The sequence below is a fragment of the Palaemon carinicauda genome, chromosome 26, assembly GCF_036898095.1.
Source record: "Palaemon carinicauda isolate YSFRI2023 chromosome 26, ASM3689809v2, whole genome shotgun sequence".
Taxonomy (NCBI): Eukaryota; Metazoa; Arthropoda; class Malacostraca; order Decapoda; family Palaemonidae; genus Palaemon; species Palaemon carinicauda.
In genome coordinates this window covers 102095587-102110629 of record NC_090750.1, presented here as the reverse complement: position 1 = coordinate 102110629, position 15043 = coordinate 102095587, and the positions used below count along the sequence as shown (strand labels likewise).

The following is a 15043-nucleotide window of genomic DNA, read 5'->3' as shown; positions in this document are numbered from 1 at the left end:
CAACAATTATTTGCAACAATGTAAAATTTGTCTTTTGTAGTAGGAGTACTATAGATTATTGTAATGCGTATTTTTGGACAATTCAGAACAACCTTACTGAATAATAAAAGTACACTTTAGGAAAATTCTCGAAATGATACAGGAATGGTTGAAATTTTACTTGAGAGCATTTTATTCCAGCATGATACGTGATACCCAGCTCAGTTGGGTGTTCATACGCAACCATTTCTAGATGAAAAAAAAAATTCATCAAATATTGGAATCACAGCAAAGACCAGGCAGAGCATATGACTTAAAACACAAACATCAAAACCTGGGTATGGGGGCTGTACCTCTTCAGAGCGCAGTAACAATACAAGGCCAATTCCTCTTCACTAAAAAAACAGCCTAGGCAGGGATCTCACTATGCCTAGCCCAGTAAGCACTTCAAAAATGCTAAAGGAAGAAAGTAGAAGACATCCTCCAAACTAGGTCTTAACAACAGCTGCTGCAGCTGCTGCTGGAAAATACAATGTATCCCGCAAACAGCTGAAAGCGTAGTTACTCAAAATCATTTGGCCAACAGTTTCAGGCACTTGTGAAACTTAGTTCATTTTTAGATAAATTAAAAGGATTTAGATAAATTAAAAGGATTTAGATAAAAGGATTTAGATAAAATATATGAATTAGATTTTTATTTGTGTAATTTATCTTCTTGAAATACAGCAACAAAGAACAACCAAGAATATTTGACCAATATATTATAATACTGTACAATTTATGAAGTTTCTAATTTGGGTTGAACTATTGCATGATATTCAGTACTTGCCGTCATGAAGACCACAGAATCTTTGAATGTTACTTTACCTTCAGTGTTAATGTACCAACAGAATGATGTGTACATTTATAGCCTTTTGTGAAGGCCTCCAACCAGCATCATCCAAGTCAGGCCAGCCACCAGTAGTTGTGTTATGCCACTGCCCAGGTATTACTTTCCCATCAATGACAGCCTCTCTGTCAAACTCTTAATATTGCCGTTTTCTCTCTAATGGCCATGCAAACAAATGTGCAGAACGAGGACTAGAAGAGTGATTAACTTAACATTCTGAAGATTTAATTGGCTGTAAAAATACACTGCCACTTTTCTTCATGCATCTTGTGTAGTAAGTACATTCATGAAACTTTGGCTGAAAGGCCTGACATAGGGCAGAGCATACATTTGAAGTGAGACTGGCTATCACCCGGGAAAGGAAAAAAAATGTAATTAAAAAAAAATTATTATACATTCATTCATTTATTGATTTTGCAATAACTAGAAAATCTTCCCTAGACCAGAACACCAATTATAGTACCTGTAACTACTGTAAATTACTTTTGGATCCTCAAAGCAAATTCGTGTACGTCTTGCTAACTAGCGATTGATCCACACCCTCCTTTCCCAGTGTCGTCAATTTTGGGGGTTTTCAGTTAGCAAGCTAGTTTGCCTTGGCCAATAGGTGGAGCTGGTCAGGCACTGAAAGTGCACGGGACTTTTACTAAGGAGCTTTCCCATCATCCCTTTGTCTTTTGCTCACAAGAGGATCTTGATTGTTCTTTTGCTCACAAGAGGATCTTCATTGTTAACTAACCAAAGTACACTAAAATACTCGGCTCCCTGCAACAGACAAGAGTGGCTGGTAGAACTAAATCAGTGTAATTAGGTACCAAAAACACAGACTAGACCACTCACTGGAAGTGCATGGGATGGTAGCCAGGGAATCAGTCTCTGGAGGCGATTCATGATCACTAGGCTCGTGGGGCAATTCATTTAAGTTATCAATATGCAATGTAATCAAAATCTACCATAATCCTAAGTTACTCCAGAATAAGAGGAACAGGATGAGAAATGTGTCTCCAAGAAACTAGCTTACTCGTCTTGCTATCAAAGGAAGATGAAGGGGAACAATCCTTTTTCTCTTTTCTTAAGATGAGACAGATCTCTTCCACTGGAAGAACGGCCACTCCCTACAATACTCACATGGGGATTCTACGGAACACTGCTTACCATAGCAGTTCCACCGAGGGGATGCAGATCTACCTCTGCCAAACTCTAGGTCCACAAGGATTACTATCACTGCTGGGGCAGTGTGCATAATGCTAGCAACACCAAACATGGCACAAAAGCACAGAACAAGGGTAATTCATCAAGGAGCTAATCATGATCTTTGATCGCCAATGGAAAGTCAGTCTCTTGACAGTACGAATAGGATAGAAGAAAAGCTTGTCACACAGTAGCACGTCACTGTCCAACAGAGGAGTTTCCTAGTAAGCTATTATATACTTACCAATTGGGCACCTTTTTCCGGTCAAGGTATCGACATGGCAGTAAACTCGTACAAATGACAAGTTTGTATCTTTGTAGTAATGAAGAAAGCAGTCAAATATATTATAGCAAACTAAAACCATAGGTTACCCTACCACAATATAAAATTTAAAGAAAGCACACCACCACTAACCATTTATTTATCAAGTTCCAAGCAGTAACACGTGAAGCACACCTTTATTTGGGGTTTTCTGGCCTCCTGACAAAGGGTTGTGATTGATTGATTTAAAGTTTTCTGGCATCCTGACATTTTCAAAGGGTTGTGAGACATGATGCAACTATTGAGGTGTTGAATGTCTGGAGAGTGGGTAGGGTAATAACTACAATATACATCCTGTACAGTAAAATATATGCACTACCATACAAGTACTTGACAAAAGTACATTATGTATAATCCCTGAAAAAATAAATTAAATTTTGGTACGTTAATACAGTACATACCATACTTACGTTACTTATCCGTTGCATTTTTTTTTTTTTTTTTTTACATATTCTGTACAGTAAACCATATACTTATAAAGTTTAAATAGGACAACCTACCGGAAAATATTCCGCAAAGCAGCAGAGTTGATAAGTAGAAGAGATTGAGACGCAGTTACAAATGTCTGAACGATGCCATGGGTGCTTGATTCACTTCAGCTGTAGGTTAGTGAGCCTTGAAGTACTTAATGTCTCCCTGGTCCATAAGCTGGATGAGGTCAGTGTTTGTAAGAGAACTTCTTGCACACAAGAACTAGTTACCCTGACAGAGGATGGATGTTTGGGGGCATTGTCAAGGTGAGCAAGACTACACTTTCTGCAATTACTGCTCAACCTCCGGCAACCAGCAGTATTCAAACCAATTGAGGAAGAGCTTGCCCGCTGTCCACGCCTTATTATTCATCCAGTAACCTAACAGCAAATCCATGTTGTGGAGTTTAAATGCAAGGGGCCTTTCTCTCACAAATCAGGCCAGGTTTAATGAGCTGTACTAAGGTATTTCCGAAAAAATTCAACGTATACCTAGGAAGACAAAAGGGAACATTTATTAGAATGGAGTTTTAATCTTAAATACTGTAAATTTCAGTAAATATTTTTCAACAAGTGAAAAAACCTATCAGATGTTCATGAAAATTGGAGAAACTTGTTTACACTGTTAGCCTACCTGTTTTTTCCTGACTTAAAATGGGCAGTGTTGCACTTCTGGGCAATGAGGGTTTTGTGATTTCTTACAAAAAAACTCTAAGCAATAAAAAATTATGTACGTGCAATATATGTTACGTAAAGTACAAAATTTTAAAGTAACACTCCAGTACTGTATCATATGTTATTTTACTTAACACTGACATACCATTCATGTTAAAGTAAAATGATACAGTATGCTATAGGACTTTACATTTAAGTTATGCATACTGTACATACAATAGTACACTGAAACCATTTAATTAAATCAATATGTATGATATATATACTGTACTGTTATGTAGTGCAATGTTAATTCTGTACCAAAAACATACAAATTACTAAACTACCCTATTGCACAAAATTACTATTTTTATTTCAATGTTGCAAGTGAGCAAAATCAAAATTTGAGTAAAATCTAAATTTTACATATAAATGTCCATAAACTAGCCAGTTTCCTCCATATCAAACAAGTTCCAACTTGCACTCCTGTGCCATGATTATCTCAAGTTTGTCTAGGAAAATTTTTGCGGCTCATGAGGTCCGAAGAGTCACTCCCCAGTAATTATCATCTCTTCAAAGTACTTGTCAAACCAGCCTTTGCTGGCTTGGAAAGGCATTTGTGGAGAGGTGGTTTCTCGACCGGTGGACAGTCAAGGTTCATCTTGCATGAAATTGCAGAGCAGAGACTTGGCCTTTAACCGGATGAAGTCGACATTCACTTGTTATGCTGATCCTCAATTCACAGAACTGCATTTTCTATTATGATCATGCCCTTTTTCTTTCGCCTTCATCACAACCTTCGCACTGCTTGGGGCACTGGCAGCCTCAGCAGCACGAATTCTCTTTGCGTTCACAGGGTACATCACATTATTCTCAATGCAAAAATAGCTTTTTACAGCTGCAAACTTCATCCCCTCCCTGCACTCAAGGGATTTAATCTTAAGTCATGACCACTTGCCTCTCAGCAAGTTGAAGAAGCTCTTGAGGGGCCATCTTCTACTGAGTACACCAAGGCCAAATAATGATTGTTCAAACGATTGGATTGGGAGATGAGCACGTGAGGAGACACATTGTCAGCGAGAGATTGGGTGTTGCGCTGGGCCAGGATTGAATGCTGCGAAGGAGGCCGGCTGCAAAGGAGCTAGGTCAGTCCGAAAAAGTCAGCTCTCGAGTCATATCACAAATATGAATGGGTGAATTTTTATTTAATGTCTAATGGTTCTCTGTATCGTAAATGACCAAATCGATCATTATATAACCTGCAAATATTCAAGCCTGATGGTACAGTATTTAATCACCATGCTGCATATTAAATACTGAACAAAATTCATTTGGGTCAACATCAAGATTTTAAGTATCCAGTATACGTATCCAAAATACAGTAGTGTTTCACCTCTGGACAATTGGTAATTTTATTTGCATTTTTTCAAATGTACTCACAGAAAACTTCCAGAAACAATACTCTATTGAAGGAATTAACTTCCACTCCCGTCTCCAATCTACTTACAGGAAACTTCTCCCAAATACAATCCTCTATTGTATCAAATTTACGTACTCCCCTATAATAACGGTACCCAACAAGTATAGGATTTAGATATGCAGTATGTACTTTCTTAGGTTACACCTACCTAACCTGACAATTGCTGTATCTATCCTTCTATATCTTCCTGGAAAGGGGGGACTGCTTTTAATTAGGCAAATTTTAAGAAACATTAAATTCACAGCTATTTGTGGCAATCATCAAGGTAGCATTAACAAACGTGGCTTTAAAATTCAAAAGGCTGCTCATAAATGGTAGAAGCAAGGGACAGTGGCACTGCCCTAGAGACTGACCATATATACATATGATCACCACCCAAGCCACCTCTCCACTCAAGCTAGGACCAGGAAGGGCCAGGCAATGGCTGTTGATTCAGCAGGTAGACCCCTAAGGTCTCTCAAAACTCCCATCCTTAGCTCTCAAAGATCGTGAGGTTACTGACACTATCAAACTATCAAGTTTGAGCAGGACAAACCCCAGTCCAGTAATCATCAGGCCATCCACAACCACAGTCAACATAATTAATTTCAACTTCATATCTTAAAAGATGCAAAAAATTATTCTACCAGATATTTATTACAGAGATACTATAATTGCCAATAAATTATAAAAGTTCTACAGATTTTTCTTCAGTCAAGAGGACATTAACGCTACCAGTGTTTCTCCTGTTGGGATTTGTTTTGGTAATGCACTTTGGGTAAAAATCATATTTTTTTCAGAATTGTGGGTATGGTAGAAATACAGAAACACAGTTGGTTCCATTTGTTTTAGGCTCCTTTGTTTCAGATTTCTACTATACAAATTCCATAGATTTATTTTGCATTTACAGTACTTATTCACACTTGTTCACCTGAAAGTCAATCAAAATACCAAACAGCAAACTTAAAAGTGAAGCATAGAGCCTACTGAATGCCACACAGGACCAAGGAGGAAAGTTACAGGCCAGGCAAACTGGACAGATTGTTATTCTTTAAATCCTGGGATCCTGTATTTACACTAATCAAGTCAAGTGTCATTCAAATCTTGCTATATAGTATAAGGTTAGAAAAGTTATACATGAAACCCAATGAATTTCCAGAAATTTGTACAATGAATATTTTAACAACATATATGACAGTGATTATATTTTGCCATTTTAACAGAAAATAGCCATTTTAACAGAAAATATGTTTTCCTGTAGAAAATAACGTGATTTAACCGGTTTTCACCTTCATTTCATCCGTATTAACATCAACCAATTTTGGCAACTTAAAGTTAGTCGAATTGGTTGATCTGTTTGTTTGCAGTTGAAATGAAGGTCAAATTCGGTTAAATCACGCTATTTACTAAGGGAATACATTTTCTGTTCGAAATCACACCCTGTAATACAATACAACTTTACCCAAGTCGTTTGGTGAGGAAACCGAGCTATTTTCTTTTTATAGCTCCTTCCCCCTTCAACATATCTTGCTAATTACTGTTTTCCCAGAATTTAAACAACCACCTACTTACTGTGCAAGAAGATGAGAACTGCAGGATTGTATTATTTTGAAGTAAATGGAGAGCGGGGTGTTGTAAACAATTACCAGCAGTATATGGGATTTAACATATTCAGTTTACAAAAGTCTATTCAATTACGCCCGTTCTAATGTCCTAACAATATTCCACTGTTCTATAAGGAAACCAAAATAGCACTTAATAAAATAAAACCTCTGGTATTATACAGTATTATTAGGCAAAGTACGGACGTTTTTAACCTTTGTGGTGCGACCTTACCTACAACCGTTCCAATACCCCCCAACAGCCATTTTATTGTTGACAAGGTCCCCCACTTAATTCCCGAACACTAAGGGAAATAACTACCAAACTACTATGGCACTTAGTTCTATGATATTTCCACAAGTCCAGTAAAAACACACCAAATCTGAGGCCTACTTTTAAGATTCTCACTTTACCTTTTAAGTAATCAAACGCCGCAAACTTCCCGAAGCACCATAACGAAAACTGGCATGGTCTTCTGATCCATAAGATTCACCATAACCTGAATACGGCATATACCCAATTTATTTCAAAGTAATTTCGGTATTTTAGTAATGGTAATTCAAGCTAACGTAACTGTCTTCCCGTAATAAGTAATAACTATTATCAAATAGCGTGCACTCTCGAGTTCACCAATCACCTGTGTTGACACCGTGTATTGTCTTTGGTGTTGACAGGTAGGTTAGTGTAAAAATCCCCCAAACTCGTGATAAAAAATCCCCATAACAACCCAAAAAATCTCCATTTCCACAAATATACTTTCTTCTGATCCTGTAAGCTTTACTAATAAAGAAATTACTCACTATATTTCATAAAAGTGCAAGCATACTAATTGCAACAATATAAAGGTTTACTCGTGTTTGTTTGTTTCTTCATAAAAATTTGTACAGAATACCCAGACCAGGCACCCAAAATTCCGAAATCTAGGGATAAATTCCCATATCTGGCAACACTGCCCAGAGGGCGCAGACATCGCGAATTCAAGGATCATGGAATTATGGACTCTGGAGTCTGGAGATTGAAGCCATCGAAACAGCGTCATCTATTGGGGAAGGAAAACACCAAATAGTTGCAAGTAAAAAAAAAAAAAAATATGCTTTGTGAGATTTTTAGGTTGTATTGCAAACTGATCCCTTACTTTATCATATCATAACATAAAAAAAAACACAAGCATCATTGCATAGTTAGAGTATTACGTTGTAAAGACAATACAATTTTCCAATGTTAAAAGCTGCTTAAATTACTAATTATATGATTGATATAATTTTATTGACCAGGTATCCCACAAAAAGTAAGTTTTCTCAGTTTGAGATGAAAAACTTATCAGTTAAAAGAATTTAAGTTCCTTCATATTATACTAAGGCTACACAAAATTCTTGATTTTATTACTTAGAAATAATTTTAGAGATATACTGAAAATATCTAGGGGAAATTTAATTGTGAAGACTTTTTCGAGACAGAAACTAGAATTAACCTACCTGAAATACTGAGGCACCAAATAAATGAATAATATAATATATACTAACACACCTGACATGATCTAACCAGGGTAGTTGAGATTAAATATAAGTTGTTGTTTTTTTTTTTATCTCAAACCCCTTTGGTTTACTGTGCAATGTTTTTTTTTCCTTTTTTTTAATAGAAAGACCATTGGATGTTACGCTTTTATATTATGCATCTTGAATCAAATGAAATTGGTCCAAATTAGAGGGAGATATTGGAAAATATTTATAGCCAGTGAAAATCAGATTTTAGTTTAAACGCCCCCTTCTCTCTCTCTCTCTCTCTCTCTCTCTCTCTCTCTCTCTCTCTCTCTCTCTCTCTCTCTCTCTCTCTCTCCGGGACAAATGCATTATTGTCACTACAGCATGTCGTAAAACTCTCTCTCTCTCTCTCTCTCTCTCTCTCTCTCTCTCTCTCTCTCTCTCTCTACACACACACACACACACACACACGTTGACGGTTCCTCAAGAAGCTCTTGAAATGACATTTGAATAGCGGTATTATCAAGGCGAAGACTTGACTAGTGATAATGAGGATGAGGAGGAGGATAATGTGATGATGTGTGGTAATGAAGATGATGAGGAAGATAACGATAGTAGAAAAATTGCTTTACCAGGAATAAAAGTTGAAAGTTAGTGTTTCTTTTTCGTGAATGTTTTTTTTTCTTTAGCGTATAAACACGAGAATGACGAAGGCAGCGGTGTATGAAAAACGTTTTTTCTATATAACCAAGTTTTTAATAATTATTTCATTTTTCTTTTTTAACTGATTTGGGAGGATAAATTAATTACGAAAAAATATATATTAGAGTATAATCTAAATGTAATATAAATAAACAAATAACTGAACCACAAAAAAACTATATTTCGAAATAGAGGATGAACATTTTGGATTTCAATATAAAACTATATTTCGAACCCCCCCCCCCCCCAACAAAAAAAAATAAGCATTATCTATTCTGCAATTAACTACTATCTATTTCTAAATATATAAAATTTTCAGAAATAGGCATAATGAATCATAATAAAAAAAAGACTTTCTGCGCTTCCCAAGAAAACAAGCTCAAATATAATAGGATAAAGAATTGTATTTATTTTTTTATTTTTTTTTTTTTTTACAGATGAATCCCTACATCTTAATTGTAATAGTAGACAAGGCGCTAAATAAATTGAAGTTATATTGCCAAGATATACAGTGTATATATATATATATATATATATATATATATATATATATATATATATATATATATATATATATATATATATATAAATTATGTACTTTTAAAGTAGGAATACCTTAGCATGGTCAAAAGGCTTGTGTACCCCCATGATCAGGAAAAGTTGTACTAGTCAGGGTCAATCATACTAGGTTGGTTTGCTGAGAGAGCAGACAAAAGTCTCCCACCATCACCAGTCCGTGGTGGCCAGCGTGGTGATGAAAATGGCTTAGACCTTTGTCCTACAGTGGACTAAAAACTGCTGTATTTGTTGTTGTTGTATATATACTGTATATAATAAATTGACCACTACTCCATCATTCACTCAATAAGGAGGCCTAATGTATATGTAAAATTACTCTTTTTAATGTGTGAAGCTTTTTATAAGCCTACGTAATTACAGATACCAACCAGTTTATATTCACATTTAATTTTTGTTTAATTAACACTTCAAAAAACTCAAGAGACGATAGTAGACGGCGTTGCTCATTCATGCATCATAAATAAAAATAAATGGAGGTGTCGTTAAACAAGGATTACACGTTAAGATGTGACTTTTTATTTTACTTATATATTATTTTTTTCGTAAGTTCCATGAGTGTGAATATTCATGATAAGCTCATCGCATAGTTAAATAGAGAAAGTCAATTATATATATATATATATATATATATATATATATATATATATATATATATATATATATATATATATATATATATATATATATATGTGTGTGTGTGTGTGTGTGTGTGTGTGTGTGTGTGTGTGTGTGTGTGTGTGTGTGTGTGAAACATGAAACGTATACGCTCGGGTCTTTGCACCTTTACTATCCATTATCCTACCCACGATCTAGGGATTATACCTAGACCGTGATCCTATCTACCTTCCCTTTTTCTCCATTCTCTCCCCGGTAACCTCGTCCTGAGCACAATATAATTTGTATGCACAGGTTGTTACACCTGTATGTGCAGTATGTTCGTCACACGTAGGAAATGAGAGAGATAATAAGAGTGAATGAAAGCACTGTTTCTACCGGATAGGTCTAGTATGAAATATTTTACTCATGGATCACAAAGGAGACGTTTTCTCTGTTGGACTGGAATTACTAAATCATATTCCAAAAATATCATATTAGAAATTATAATAATTCCATGACACGTAGATAATGAGAAAGATATAATCGCTTAACATCTAAATAGACGGAGAACGGTCTCCTCTTGTAAAACTGTGAATAATTCCGGAATGCTCATCTACACTTTGATGATTACTGCTGATGCCCAAGTTTACGCGAATTAGCTAATTATTGGATTATCATTTTTATAATGAAATGAAGCAGCATAAGAAATAATTTGAGTGTGAAGTTAATGACTTGTTTACAGCATGCTATGTTCCTTCACCCAGTGAAATTAAGAAGTTTTCCTCCGATTTGCATCAACGGATAATTAGCAATTAGCGAAGACAAAATGCATTCTCCCTGAAAACGTAGGCGTTCATTAGGGAAAGTAATCATGAATAATGACAGTATAAAGTTTGTTCTGTGGAGGGATGCGTTGTTGATGGTATTTCTTCGTTTGGTTATTTTATTTAATAATAGTTTTAACCAAAATCTACATTGGTTTTAACGGCGAGGGTGAGGTCATTCTCTCTCTCTCTCTCTCTCTCTCTCTCTCTCTCTCTCTCATGACATTTATTGGCAAGGAAATTTTCATCTCTCTGTTGAGTACTGAGACAATGCCAATGTGACATTTAACTGTAGGCCTACGCTGTCTTTCAGTTGCTGTTTCATGACTATGCCTGGTAAACCTCTCTCTCTCCTCTCTCTCTCTCTCTCTCTCTCTCTCTCTCATGACATTTATTGACAAGGAACTTTTCTTCTCTCAATTGAGTAGTGAGACAATGCCAATGTGACATTTAACTGTAGGCCTGTGCTGTCTTTCAGTTGCTGTTGCATGACAATGCCTGATAAACTCTCTCTCTCTCTCTCTCTCTCTCTCTCTCTCTCTCTCTCATGACATTTATTGACAAGGAACTTTTCTTCTCTCAATTGAGTAGTGAGACAATGCCAATGTGACATTTAACTGTAGGCCTGTGCTGTCTTTCAGTTGCTGTTGCATGACAATGCCTGATAAACTCTCTCTCTCTCTCTGTGTGTGTGTGTGTGTGTGTGTGTGTGTGTTAAGTACTGAGACAATGCCAGTGTGACATTTAAATGTAAGCCTACGTTGTCTTTCAGTTGCTGTTTCATGACAATGCCTGGTAAACTCTCTCTCTCCTCTCTCTCTCTCTCTCTCTCTCTCTCTCTCTCTCTTCCTAGACTGCCATTCGTGCAGCAGACCTAAAGGGTGCCATTTCCTCTTCCATGCTGGAATATTACACTCATTTCCTGGAAGCCTCAGTCTAGATTTAGTCTCCCGTCTTGGCCGACAATATCCTGGAGGAGTTGATGTGTCTCGTCAGACGTCTGATTTCAGTTATCGCCACCCGCGCGAAATTTGATATATGCTTTTTTTCTGACGTTGCTTTTGAGTTATGGCGTTGCAGTGACTGGAGGAAGGAGGGAGTTTTTGGTAGCTTATTTCCCTTCGGAGGAAAAAAAAATAGGATAAATTATGGTAGTCAGCGAGCGGTAACAGACGTATCTGTAAGCACACATTATATCAACAACAACCACGACAACAACAACAACAATAAACGCAGCTGTTTCTAGTCCACTGCAGGACATAGTTCTCAGACATGTCCTTAGGGTTTGGTCACTATGGATTAGTGATGGTGGCAAACTTTTGTCTGATCGCTCACAGCAAACCAACCTATTATGGGTGGCCCTGGCTAGTACAGCTTTGCTGATCATGACGATAAGGTATTCCCACTCAGAAAGGGATGTGTATATATATATATATATATATATATATGTATGTGTGTGTGTGTGTGCGTGCGTGCGTGCGTGCGTGTGTATGTATACTGATATCGACCCAAGGAGAAATTCATTATATAAGAATTTCTGGTCCAAATCAAGGGTGACAGAAATGGGAATTGATTCAGACTCTGACGTGCACATTTCTGTTAAATTCAGGTTTTGAATCAAAATCAAACGATTTCCTCCATTATACCTTGTTGGTGAATTTGTGATACTTGACTGCTTTATTTCAATTTTATTGCCAACACTCGTGATTTTTCAAATAGGTTACAAATACTTTTATATATATATATATATATATATATGTATGTATGTATATATATATACATATATATATATATATATATATACATATATATACGCCTTTCTGAGTGGGGATACCTTGATGTGGTGAAAGTTTTTGTGTATCACCATGATCAGCAAAGCTGTACAAGTCAGGGCAACCTATATTAGGTTGGTTTGCTGTTAGCGATCAGACAAAAGTCTCCCACCATCAGCAATCTGTAGTGACCAGCGTGGTGAAGAAAATGGTCTAACCCCAGTCATGACTATGGACATTTCTGAGTACTTTGTTCTGCAGTGAAGTAGAAACGGCAGCATTTGTTGCTGTGAATGATAAGACGAAAATCTCCCACCATCACACGTGTTGATAAAAACTGGCCAAATGCCAAACGTGGATTAACATGAATAAGGCCTTTGTCCAGCAGTGGACTAAAACAGCTGCATTTGTTGTTGTTGTTTATTTATATACTATATATATATATATATATATATACATATATATGTATATATATTTATATATATATATATATATATATGAATATACATATATATATATATATATATATATGTATATGTATATACATAAATATATACATATTTATATACACATACATATATAGATATATACATATATATATTATATATATATATATATAATATATACATAAATATATACATATTTATATATACATATATGCTTATATATATATATATATATATATTTATATATGAATATATACATATTTGTATATACATGTATATATATATATATTTATATATGAATATATACATATTTGTATATACATGTATATATATATATATATATATAATTTATATATATATATATATATATATATACATATTTATATATACATGTATATATATATATATATATATATACAGTATATATAGATACATAGATAGATAGATATAGTAATGTATATACTCATGCCTGTATGTGTCTATGTATATGTTCTACACATACGTTCTTATGACCAACGCTACCCTGAAGTCTGTCCTTTTAATATGCAAATGTATCCAGCCAGGGCTTTGTTCTTTTGACTAATGCTTTTGCGAGCGAATATTGTGAGCGACGCTTGCTCTAAACCGGATGAATTTTTATGAGGTTCGTTGACTGGATTATTATTATTATTATTATTATTATTATTATTATTATTATTATTATTACTGTTGTTGTTGTTGTTGTTGTTGTTGTTGCTATCATGATTGACATCGATTTCTTATCAATATTACTATCATACTCATTAAAGATTATTATTATTATTATTATTATTATTATTATTATTATTATTATTATTATTATTATCAATTTCACTATTTCACTATATTTTCAAAATCGCTGTTTTCTAAAACATTATATACACATCGAGAAGCGAATGTCAGAAGGAAAGTTCACAACACTCCTAGCGTCATTTCGAATGAGTTTTCTGGTCAAAAATGGCGAGATATCGTTCCTAAAATGTTCCTCCCCGTCTTTAATGGCTTTCCAGCAGCTGAAATCACCTTTGATAATGACGCCACAAGGTTCAGACTTCCTCTCATTATTGGGGAAATTTGGGGTCATTGACTGGACGAGCTTATATAACGCTGGACTGAGTCTCTTCTTCTCATCAGCGGGGTTTACACGGTTTGTCGAACATGTTCCTCGAACTGTTCGAAGAAAGTCTGTTCTCGCCGGAGAGTCTCTTCTTCTCCATCAGCCGGGTTTATAGGGTTTGTCGAACGCGGTTCGACTGACGAGTGTTTGAAGTGATGTTCGAACTTGTGAACAGGGTATTTTGTTGTCGAATATGTTCGTCGAACTGTTTGAAGAAAGTCTGTTCTCGCCTGATTTTTGTGGGCGGGGCATCGTTGTCCACAAACCTTATGCCTTTGTGGCTGACTCCGCGGCTTCGAAACGTTTGACAAGCAGGTTCGACGACCAAATACCCCGTTCACACGTTCGAACATCACTTCAAACACTTGTCTGTCGAACCACGTTCGACGAACAGTTCGACCGTGTAAACCCAACTTTAAAGGGGGAAATGGGTTTAGGTGTTGAAAGGAAAAACCTGGTTTTTATATTCTGTGTTGCGTGGAAGTTTTGAAAAGGTTTTTGCCGAGAGCGAGGTGGATTTCTGAAATTATATATGATATGGCAAGGTGTTTTACGGGTTAGGGTTCTTGGTAAATTTGTTTTATATCAGATTTTTGTAGTAGTATCAAAATTGATGGTGACGTTATCATCATCCAGAAACCACAACAACAACAACAACAACAACAACAACAACAACAATAATAATAATAATAATAATAATAATAATAATAATAATAATCTCCCCTACTGTATATAATAGAGAGCAAGTGCCTGAATATATATATATATATATATATATATATAGATAGATAGATAGATAGATAGATAGATAGATCGATAGATAGATAGATATTTCCAGGCGTGTAACCATTCGGTCTCTCCCAGTCATTCGTGTAGGGGAGAGAGGGAGTAGTCATACCCTGGTGACAGGGGGTCCGTGTGTGTACATATCTATTTAAATA

The 15043-nt window shown here is 35.7% G+C and overlaps 1 long non-coding RNA gene across 1 annotated transcript; it reads right to left on the bottom strand.

The window, feature by feature from the left end:
* Positions 1 to 333: 333 nt before the first annotated feature.
* Positions 334 to 7222, bottom strand: LOC137620348 (uncharacterized). The gene is made up of 3 exons (XR_011040050.1): positions 6980 to 7222; positions 2882 to 3343; positions 334 to 2738 (listed from the first exon to the last, which is right to left on the bottom strand). It is a non-coding gene; the product is annotated as an uncharacterized lncRNA (long non-coding RNA).
* Positions 7223 to 15043: the final 7821 nt, after the last annotated feature.